The sequence below is a fragment of the Mustela lutreola genome, chromosome 1 (genome assembly GCF_030435805.1).
Source record: "Mustela lutreola isolate mMusLut2 chromosome 1, mMusLut2.pri, whole genome shotgun sequence".
NCBI lineage: Eukaryota > Metazoa > Chordata > Mammalia > Carnivora > Mustelidae > Mustela > Mustela lutreola.
In genome coordinates this window covers 73,027,472-73,039,686 of record NC_081290.1, presented here as the reverse complement: position 1 = coordinate 73,039,686, position 12,215 = coordinate 73,027,472, and positions in this window count along the sequence as shown.

Sequence of the window (12,215 nt, the reverse complement as noted above, 5' to 3'; positions counted from 1 at the left end):
CTTCTTATTCAGATACAGCAAATGTCTAATTCTTGCCTCTAAATAGCCTAGGTTAATTGCCTCTCTTAATATCCTACAGCAGCAAATGCTACAGCCTAATTCAATGTTACAGTAGGAAAAAACTTCCCTTGGTGTGAAATTGGACCTCTAAGTTAAACCAGGGGGGCAGGAGGAGGGGAGGAATGTGTTAGTGTTTACCTGTTTCCCCAAATAAAGGTTATCTTGGTTAACAAACTCGGAGAAAACAGAAGCACAGGTCACTCTTCATGAAGCCAGTCCAACATGGATGTATCAAGAAAAGCTGGCTCTGTAAAGCACATAGAGAGAAACTTATATCTCCATATATAAATCACATCTCTTCCGTGGGACAAGTCACGTCCAGGCAAAGCTTATTACAAATTCAGTTTAAAATCTTGAGAAAGAAAGGTGGGGGGGGGGGGCAGCACCAACAACAGCTTTATGGAGTTAGACGCAGGAAATAACTTGAACTCATCCCAATTTTAAAGCTCCGTTCTGTACAGCAAGCAGCTAAAACCCCATTTTCTGGGGGAACTGCCCTTACAGGGAAGGTGTGGCAAAGCCATCTGCTGCTTTATAGTGATGGTTCTCAGCCTTGTTTTTCTGGTCCAGCTATGAAATTGCACTAATCACAGAAACAGACTGTTTGGCCAGGAAGCAGGGCATGCCAGAGACAAGTGAATTTAAGCCCACATGTATTGAGGCTGCAAGCTTAGTTTGCAATTTATGTGCAAGTGGTTTTGTATTTATTGATCTGGACCGAGTGCAGGTCCTATAGGGGAAATATGACAGATTTCATCTGTCTGACAGCCAAGTCTAATTGTATTTTCAGTCTGAAATGACCAAAGACAAAAGTGCACATGTCAAGAGTCTTCACTACGATGCCATATGGAGTATTAGATCCAAGGCTCTGGTCACTGTAAGTGTTCATTTTAATAACTATATGCAGAGTGCATCCTGAACAGCTAAAGCAGGAGAGGTGAGAGTTTTTAATTCAAATCTGAATTAATAGACCATCTGATTCTGCCTGAGTGTGGGTGGGCCATTTTAAGTGCCTTTTATAGACATGATTGGGGGGAATTTAAAAGATGTGTCATATATTATTGATTCATCTGGACCATGAAACTTCCGAGCCAAAAGTCAAATACTTCCCACAATGGTTGTCACTAAAATTATAACCAATACTTCTGGGAACTTCTGGGAAGTTCTGGCATCTTAAAAATCAGAACCTTCTTCTATAACCTTACTTTCTATTTGGGAAGACTGATTGTGCCTATGAGATCAGTGAGCCATGATTTCTCTGATGGTGTCTCCCTCTGCCTCTGTCTCTGTCCACGTCTTCCCCACCTCTCTCTCTCTCTCTCTCTCTCTCTCTCTCTCTCACACACACACACACACACACACAGAGAGGCTGACCATCACCAAATATCAAACTCATCATTAGCAGCCATTATACAACTAAAGAGATAGTCCAACAGGAAACATACTAAAAAAAAGAAAAAAAAAAGCCACTAATACCCAGCGATCCAGACACTGGGTTCCAAAGAAGCGTCATTCAGAATTCTGAATTCTAATTGGCCGGTCTCTTACAAGGACTTTTTGATACTGGAGATCTCTCCTGCCCTTGGTTTCAATGACACACCAGGGACCCTCCCTCTGTCTGCTCTCCCTCTCTGTCTGTTCTGTCTTTGCCTTCAGGAGCAACTACATTTCCCTTAGCTGTGCACATGGTATAAAGGACAATTTCTGGCTGACGGATTATGAGCAAATTACTTAACTTCCTGAATTATTTTTCAGCTATGAAAATGGTGCAAACACTATGTGGTAAGAGAGAGACAAAATGAAGGGATTATAAAGGTTAAACTAGTTAACACATATTTAAAAAATAAAAGGTCCTCTAATGCCTGATCAAAGTAGATCCTCTGTGAACGGTAACCAACCTTCCCTCTTGTCTACTGTCTTCAGACTTTCTCAGAGGAATTTCATTGTTCATTACTTCAGCTCACATCCCAATGTCATCTTCCAGAAGCACACCTTCAATATCAACTTTTCCTCTATTAAGCGTCCTATTAACCTAATTCCTATCTGTTCCTCTATCATTCCATGTTTCCCCAAATCCCAGGGCTTGACTTTTCTATCAGTGCGTTAAGTTCAACATCAATAAAACTAGGCTTACCATTAACTCCAGCCCAACCACTCTGTTCTGCTGTCAAGCAACCTGTCGTCCTCTCCAGCTCCCTTTCATCTTCTTCGTCCATTCAGTAGTGAATTGAATCACTGTCCTCTCACTCTTCAGTCTCAAAACCCTCAGATCTTCACTGATGGAACTGCTTCTCTGACCTTCCCGGCCAAACAGGCACAAGATCCCGCCATGCTTCACAGCATTTCAGATACATGTCTTCTCAGTTCCCAGGCTCACCCACCCCCAACGGGAACTCGGGGTTGCTGCACTCACCCTAGCTATTCTTTTACCTCTAGGTGGCCCAGAGGGCACACTAAATGGGAGGACATTTGACCTCTGGGTCTGAGCTTACCCACTATATTAGTTTCTTATTGCTGTAGGAAAAATTACCACAAGCTTAGTAGCTTCAAATAACACCACCATATTACAGTTCTGGGGTCAGAAGTCTAAAATGGGTCTCATGGAGCTAAAATGAAGGCTTCAGCAGGGTTGCATAGAGGATAATCTGTTTCCTTGCCTTTTCTAGCTCTTAGAAGTCTTTGGCTTTCAGCTTCCTTCCTCCATATTTAAAATCACTAGTATAGAATCTTCCAACATTTCCCTCTCTCCCTCTCTCTCTCTCCCATGCTGACACTCCTGCCTCCCTCTTTTACTTATTAAGACCCTTGGGATTATATTGGGTCCACCCAAATAATCCAAGATTATCTCCCCATCTCAAGATTCTTAACCCTAATTATTACTTCCATAAAGTCCCTTTGCCATGTAAGGTAACTTATTCATAGGGATAAGAGGTAGATATCTCTGGGGAGCCATCATTTTACTTACTAATCCTACCTTGCCAGTAGAATTATCCCCTACTTTTCTATGGGTTCCAGTCTCAATGATGTTCTTCTAATTCCTCAAATAAACTATAGTTACTTCTGCCACATGACCTTTGCACAGAGGTCCCTCTGTCTTCACTTAATTTACTATTAACTAACTTTCAAGCTAGGCCAAGTATTCTTGTTAAGTGTCCTCGTAGTCTCATATACTTTTATTTCTTAGAATATATTTCTTAGAATATATAGTTTTCAGTTACACACATATGTTCATGATTCATTGATTAACGTCTGTGTCTCCCACTAAGCTATAAGCTCCATGAAGGCAGAGACCATGTTTGATTTTGCTTAGTATTATCCCAGGACCTAGAATAGAGATCATTTGACAAGAATTTGAAGAATATCTATTGAATGACAAACCAGGCCAGTGGGTGATGACTGTCTGTCATTGTGACTATCCATAGGCATGAACACATACACAATTACCCAGTCAAAAAAATAACAAATCTATGCCAGACACTGCAATGAATTATAATCTGTCTTCTCCCATCTAATCCCATAATGAACTTCTGAGGTGGCTACAATCATAATCTTCATTTTTGAGATTAGGAACTGAAGAGAAGAAAGGCTAAAGAACTTGTCCAAGAAGACATAGCTAGTAGGTAATTGAATTGGATTCTATCCCAGGTAGGCTTGCTTCCAAAGACCACATTGTTGTCCTGGGATTATTTTTCTTTGAGCATGTGGATGGCTGGAACTGTGGAACAAACCCAGTGGAAGCACTTAGATGAGGAGACTACACCAGTGACCAGTGCACACACTTAGGACGTCTACCACACACATAATGACTTAGGGAAGGCAAAGTCTTTGAAAGGTGTGGACACATATAAGGCTGTCCAGAACCTTCATTAATGCCACAGAGGGTAAACTGTAAACCTTAGGAAAAGGGAAAGGAGGAGCTAAGGTATGACACAGCCCACTGCTGGCATCCCCACAAAAGGAAAAGAGCAGCTGGCAAAAGGTAGAGATGCTTCTAGTTTCCACGTGCTCAATAAGAGTATAGTTCTTGGTGGGGCGCCTGGGTGGCTCAGTGGGTTGAACCTCTGCCTTCGGCTCGGGTCATGGTCCCAAGGTCCTGGGATCAAGCCCCACATCGGGCTCTCTGCTCAGCAGGGAGCCTGCTTCCTCCTCTCTCTCTCTCTGCCTGCCTCTCTGCCCACTTGTGATCTCTATCTGACAAATAAATCAATAAAATCTTAAAAAAAAAAAAAAAGAATATAGTTCTTGGTAGGGAGATTGGGAGGAAGGTAGTCCCTCCTCTCTCTTCCCTCACCCCCCACAACCAGGCAACCAATGTAAAGAAGAGTCAGAAGTCCTATCAGGTTATTAGGCAAGTCTCTGAGCTAGGAAGGTTGAGTTTCTAATCTAGGCTATAGTGCTGTGAGAACAAAACAGGACAGTAGGCACAGGCACCAAAGAGTTTGCAGGGTCCACAGGAAGTCTCTGGAAACTTAGTCAAGCTCAGCATGGGACGTGGAAGAAGACAGAAACAGCTCAAAACTAATTATATGCCACTTGGTCCAAGTAACCAGAACAAGGGATTTCATCCAGCCAAGACTTCAGGAGCAACGACCCAACTTCTAGATGCAGGTTTCTCGAATGCAGACGAAGGAAGAGTAGAGGAACCAGTACTTCATTCTCCAGTGGAAAGAACCCAGAACACCTGCAAAACACCTTTTAGTACTTTTCCTTTAAAGTTGACCCTCTCAGGGAGGACATTCAGGAGGATTTTCAAAACTGGAATACCTAGTTCCTTTCCCAGAAACAATCCCACTTATCAGCCAGGAAAGGGGAATGTGGGGGAATGAACTCAACTTTATTCCACACCAGGCCCAGGGAACCCTTCAGAATACAGAAACAGAGAGTCCATTCAACTGCCCTACCAAAAGACCTGCCAAATGGGGACTTCCATTTAATTTGGAAGTAGCCACAGGGGAAGTCTGGGACTTTTGCTTAATATTTATGTTCTTTACTAATTCCATATCAGCCTATAGAGTTTTATCCTTTATGACATAGAAATAATACAAACATTTGCTAACAGGAATTCATCTAGAACGGAGAGAAAAAATAAAATCATGGAAGAGATGAGATTCATCTGGAAGTTTGGAGAATGGGCATAAAATTAGAGATGAAGGCAGTAACATTCTAGGTTGGGAGAATCTGGGTCCACACAGGAAGTATTCGCTCCAAGGAGTCCTGCTGATGAGGCTGACAAGATAAGTCCTTAAGCCAGATCGGGAATTTGGGTATTTTCCCGTAGTCTGATTTATAGTTAACTACTATAGATTTTCAAGCAGCACATTGCTTTTGCTGAGAAAGAGAAGTTTGTCTCTTACCACAAAGAAAATCTCTACCTCTAATAAGGAAGGAACAATAACAAATTTATAAGATATATTTACACTTCAAAGAAAAGACTAATTATTTTTTAATCATATATGTCGGTATCATTAATTAACATTAATATATAAAATTTCTTGTAACTTAGATTTTATTTCACTGAATTTTTCTAAAGAGTTATTTGCTTATTTTGGAGAAAGAGAGAGTCCTAGTGTGTGTGTGATTGGGGGCTGGGGGAGTACAGAGGGAGAGGAATAGAGAAAATTCTCAAGCAGACTCTCCGCTGAGCACAGAGCTTGATGAGGGGCTCGATCATGAGACCCTGAGATCATGACCTGAGCCAAAACTAAGAGTCAGCCATTTAACCAACTGAGCTTCCCAGGTGTCCCTACTTTATTGAATTTTTACCGGGTAGCCAAAGTCAGTCAAAACTCTCGTGGTGGGGCGCCTGGGTGGCTCAGTGGGTTGAGCCGCTGCCTTCGGCTCAGGTCATGATCTCAGGGTCCTGGGATCGAGTCCCGCATCGGGCTCTCTGCTCGGCAGGGAGCCTGCTTCCTCCTCTCTCTCTCTGCCTGCCTCTCTGCCTACTTGTAATCTCTCTGTGTCAAATAAATAAATAAATAAATCTTTAAAAAAAAAAAAAAAAACTCTCGTGGTGGAGTCAAGCATGACTTTAACAATTTTAAATTAAAGCACAAAAACTCAAGGATAATTCATGAATGTGCTAGCTTTTCTTTCCAGAGCTATTGGCTGGTTTTAGCCATAACATATCAATTTTCAAAGAAATGAATAGTACCTAGGACACTCCCTTGTGTCTGGGATTACTGTCAACTCAATTGAAACAAATTCTAAATTCTGCCTCTAATGCTTCTTTTCACAGGTTTAAAAGATGCATGTTGGAGTTTTGCACTGTTGGACATCCAATTTATATGGTTGTGAGGAGCTGCTAAGCAGTTTATCTTCTATCCATTTTAACGATCAAAACTGAATTCCAATGAAACCCTTATACTGCCCGTTGACAAGGTGAAAATGGGCCAAATTTATAGCCAGCTTTATTAAATGGGGTTGCAAGCAAATTACTCTGCATAAAACCCCTGCAAGTTGAGTCAAGCTTTGAAGCCATAAATAAATAAATAAGAAAAAACACAGGACCTGAAATCAGCCTGACTTAGCAGGAGTATCCTCCAAGAGGTTCAAACCATCCGAGTGAACAAGTTAAAAAGGCCTGTCCTCAAACAGACTCATGAATCTAAGCCATACCAAAGGAGAACGCTGGGCATTGTGTGAACTCAAAATTAATTTGCTTTATTATCTACTACAACAGCAGTACAACAAACTTTTTTTTTCCATTTCTAAAAGCAGCAAGGTTGGTGGTGGTGGTTGTTGCCATGAACATCCAATGAATGATTCATTCTCACTCAAGTGGAACCCCTGGGAAATGTTGCCAATAACTTGGTTTATTTCTTATCTTCAGTTCTCAGCAGACAACATATTCGTCTATATTTTTACAAGAGTCATAAATTTTTCAGTTAGTGCACAAATAATAACACTACGTGATTCCGTTTTGTCTCGGTCCTCAGGGCTTTGGGAGAGGAGAAGGAAAACCCTATCGTGTTGATCCTCAGTGTGGACCCTGCTTTCTGCAGCCTGTTGAGAAACCCTGGAAGAGGGTAGGGGAAGGACCACGTGCACACTGTAAAGCCTTACATGCATTATCAAAGCAGCAGGTGGCATTTACCCAGTTGACTCCAACTGATTTGCCCAGTTCAAGGCTATTTAGGGGAACTGGGACCCTCTGCCACATTTATGTGAGGGGCTCAAAGAGGCCCAGTGAACCCAGCAGTATAGGGCAGCGTGAGGAGGTTCAACCCTCTTGGGTGTGTGAATCTCCCTTTCTTTCAACCTTGCACAAATGACTTCGCTCGTGTGGGACAATGAGGAAATATACCTTTCAGGGTGATTTTGAGGTTACATTAAAATACTATATGAAAAAATCCTAGCACAGCCCTGCATATAGTAGATCCTCAGTCAATGTCCTCTCTCAGCCTCCTTTCAATTTCCCCATGGAAAGGATCTTCTGAAAAGGTGACCTGTCACACCCCCTAGCGACCACTACAGGAATTACAATCATACTTAAGACCCCCACCCCACCCCCGCCCCGTCTCAACCCTGATTTTCGACACAATCCCAGGTGAGGCCATACCAGCCAGTCCACAAAAAGATGTATCCCAACAAATATACTTACAAATATCAGCCTTCACTTTATTGGGATCTAGTGTAAATCTGCCTAAGGTCAGCAAATATTCTCTATGATAGGGTCTCCCCCCCAAAGAATATAAACTGGGCACCGTTACTTTGTGACCAGGCAATAGGGCTAGCCATGAAGTAATGAGATCCCATCAAGAGCTTTGCAAAGCTCTTCTCTTCAGGCAGGTAGCAGTCCTGAAGCACTCACAGAGGCATTAGTCTGAAGCCCCCAGGGGTCTCTGTGCTAGAAACTAACTCCTCTACAGAGGCCCCTTCCCTGCCCCATAGCCTGCCTCCTAGTGACATTTTATCTGACCTGCTAAGAGACTAGCACTTGCCAAAGCCACATGTGAATCCACGTTGCCTGCGTTTTCCTCTCCCTCCTGCAACCACGCTAAAGCCCAGGCCCCAGACAACTCTCTGTGCTCCGGCCAACCTTTCCCAGCACTGTGTGTATGGTAGCATTATTTTCCCTTCTTGGAAGAAAAAAAGCATTCACTCTGAGGCACGTTTTTGAAGCAATAAACAGCTCGCTTCTTTGTGGAAAAATAGGCAATTTTCAAGTAACCTTTGGAAGCATCTAAATAACCCACACATATTTATGGCTGAGTGACTATTCGGATTGAAGAAACTTTAAGTTTGTGTTTGCGAAGATTTCCATTAACATCTTTGAGCTACCTCTCATCTCATTTTAAAACAAATGGCTCACTCTGCAGAAGAGAATCGGGTTGGTTTTTTGCCTCCCTCCCCCCTCCACCCCCAGCTTGGCTTCCTGAGCAGAGATCTGATGCTTGCACACAGAAGCTCAAATAGCGAGTCTTCACCCAGAGGGGCTCAGGGTCCTGGGAGTGAAGACAAAAGCCTCCGTGGTGTCCAGGGTCAGCCTTTTTGTCTCATTTTAAATGAACCTCCATTTCACCTCAACCCTATCCCTTCCTTCTTACAAGAATAATTCTCCAAAGAAAGGAAAAGGGCTTCTCATTTTCCTACCACCTGCCCCACCCCCTACACACACACACACACACACACACACACATACACACACACACACTCTGACGCAGAAACACACTGTTTTTAAAGGGTTTGTTCTCGGGAGAAAATGCCATAAGCTATATTTATCTCTAATCCATTTCTCTCTACTCCAAGATTAAGGAATTAATGACTGCTACAGCTGCTGTCCTTAGCACATTAATTACTGTAAATTGGCTGCAGCCTCAAAAAAAAAAAAAAAATCCACTCTATGATGATGGTGAGAGGGCAAGGTTCTATGCAAACCATTAGGTACCTAACCTAAATAATAAATCAGTGTAGTATCAAGCCCAAGAAGATACATATGAGCTTGGGCACTGGATTTCCACCCCCAGGCTGTGAGCTTGGAGACAGAGTACAGGTGGGTGAGTGAGGAGGAAAGTTTATTGAATATACAGCAATCTTTCCTTGAGACCAGAACAGATCAAATGTCAAGGGAAAACCACTGTCATATTTATAAAAGCGCACACTGTTGTGAGTCCTCTTAGGCCACTTTTCAGTGAATTGGATGTTTTTACATTTGCTAAAATCCTTGCAGACCCGACCATGAATATAGACATTTAGAATGACTTGTCTACCCCCAGCTTCCTTGTGTCCCAGACCCCAGGTGCACCCAGTCCCTTCTGCAAGGCCCACACTCTTCCCTCCTCAAAATCCTTTCATATTCCATTTTTTATCCATGTGTGACACATCTTCCCCTCTCCCACACCTTCCTCCATCCAACAAAGTTTCACTAATTCTTAGCCTCAGCTCAGTGTCCTCCTCCAGGAAACTGAGTTCCTAGCTATTCCTATAGTGCCATGGAACTTATATCTCTATTCCACAGTTTCACAGACCCAAGGCTATGACACCCTGAGGACTAGGCTCCTGAAGTTCTTACTAGCACATTGCCGATCCTCTCTGGGAGCCCAGCCACCCCCTCTCCCCGGCCTGGCTCCATCCCTCTTCCTTCTTAGCCAGACTTCCCCTCTACATCACTTCCCTCCCCTTTCCTCCCTCCCCTTCATAACTTGCCCCTCTGTATTCCAGCTTCTTGAGCCATCACTCCAATTATACTACTTTATCTAATAGCACCTTGCTAAATCACCTTAATATGACCTTGCTCAGTAAAAATGCCCCAGGGTGGAAACCTGAAGTTCATTCTTAACACGCATGTCACCCCTACCCCCAACTCTCAGGAATGACCAGGCTCCGATAGCTCTGCTTCCCAGCGAGCTCCCAGATAGCCATAACGCCCTCCCACTGGTCTTCCCGCTTCCAACCTAGTCTCTCCACACTGGAGCCAGAGTGTTCCTTCCTACAAGCAAATCATATTATTGAAGTCCTCTACTTAATATCCTTATATATTTCCCCCTTTGCCCTAGGATAAAATTCCCAGCTTCTTCACATGATTTACTAGGGCTTTCATTGTCTCTTTAATCTCATCAATGTTAACCCTCATGGTGTCTGTTAACATTCCAGCTGTTTTCAGGTTCCTTGAGTGTCCTGTTTCCAGATACTCACCAGACTTTTGCTTACACTGTTTACGAATTCTTTTCAACCTCGTTTGCCCAAATAACTCTTCCTTGTCCTTCCATTCTCCTTTTAGGTATTACTTCCTCCAGGAATCTTTCCCTGCCTCCCCCAATCCTGCCTGGGTGTTCTCCAGATCCCCCCACAGCATGCATTTCTTCCCCCACTAACTGAGCACAACTTAGCACAACTTGGCAACTGCCTGTTTTCTGCTTGGCATTGCACTTTCTCTGTAAAGAGTAGAGATGCCCTCAAGCCAGACCAAGCTGAGTGGGATTATTGCAGGGATACAAGGGGCCTCGCAGGCATCTGAGAAGCTGAGCTTCATAGGAGCTGGAACATAAAAACCGTCAGAAATTGAAGCTTTTCTTTCTATCTCCCACTCAAAGATCCTAAGGTCAAAACATCATTGCTCCTCTCTGTTCATCCCTCCCCCTGCACTCTCTCTCTCTCTGTCTCCCAGCCAGCTTCCCCTACCTTGACTCAACCCACAAGCCCACCCCAGCCTGCACTACAACCTAGCTCTCAACATCACTTTTCGTCTTCTGTCTCTGGTGCCAACAGGTGTCATCTCTCAGCTTCCTGATTCCAAGTTCCTCAAGGACAAATGTGATTGGCCCCTCTCATCTCGTGTTTCTGTGCCACATGTATCTTGGTGGGTGTATGGCCTTGATTCAGGCCTAATCAGCTCAACCAAGACTCTTGGGATGTCATGGTACAGAATTTAGCTACATTTACCTAAGTGTACAGCCTTAAATAATAGACAAGTCTAGGACAGCCCTATTACAATGTATCTCCTGGGAAGTAACAAAACTTTCATTGTTGTGTTCTCCCTAGCAGAGATTCAGGCACAATGGTTTGCTGGGTAGTGGCCTGATGAACATTTGTCAGAACTTCCCATCTAGAAGATCCCTTTGGGGATCTTTTTTCAGTCATGCCTGGCAGCGTAGGCAAGTTCTTGATTCCCATATAACAAGAAGAGAGCTTTTGTTCCTTAAAGGGAGTTGCCCATATGATAAATATTTCCTGACTCTTAATTTCACTTAAGGTCAAACCTACCACTTAGCTGATAACTGCTCCTCATGGCTTTAACCAAAATAGCAATAAATCTTTTGCAGCTTCGGCCTCCTTGTTTGACCTCTTCCTAAAATAATTGCCAACTTGGGCTTTAGAAGTCTAGAAGGAAATCAGATAAAAAGTATAAACAGGATTAATGCAATAGTTCAGCATCAGTATAATAACTATCTCAAGATCTGCCCAGTTTGAAGTTCATCTGTAGACTCTGAAGATTTACTAGCCATGGAGTGTGACTTCTGATTTTGGCAAATATGAAAGGCTCTATCTCAAGTCAGGTCTTTGTTGTACAAACCAGGTTTTCACCCCTTATTGCACTTTGAGATCTTTCTCTCTCCCTCTATTTTTTCTCTTTCTCTTCCCTGTCCTCACTCATTTGCCTTTCCTACTCCTGACTAGCTATCTATTTTATTTCCAAAACTTCCTTGAAACCAATAATCTCCTGGGGGTCTTGAAAGGAAGGAAGGACTACTGAACACTTAGAAATTCTTTATGGAAAAATCCATTCATTTGTTTAAAAAATAATAATAATAAATATGTATTTACATACATACATACATATACGTACATACATATATACACACTTCAAGGTCCGTAGTCATGCAAAGGACCAAAAATAGACCTTGAACGCACTAAAGATGAGACTGTGTAGTACCAGTGTTGGACAGCTCCCTGCTCACGAGCCACACTCCCTTTGCCTTAAGGGCATCACCCCTGAAGACTGCAGAATAGCAGGTGGTTCCTCAGACTTGCCTGAGCAACAGCATCATTCAAAGAGCTTGCTGAACATATTTATTCCTGGAACCCACCCACTGAATCAGAATCTCCAAAAGGGAGACATGGGAATAAATGTTTAATGAGCACTCAGAGGATCCCCAGGCATCGACAGGTTTCAAGACACTGTTCTACATAGTCTCTGTTGGCTCTTCTCAAAGCTC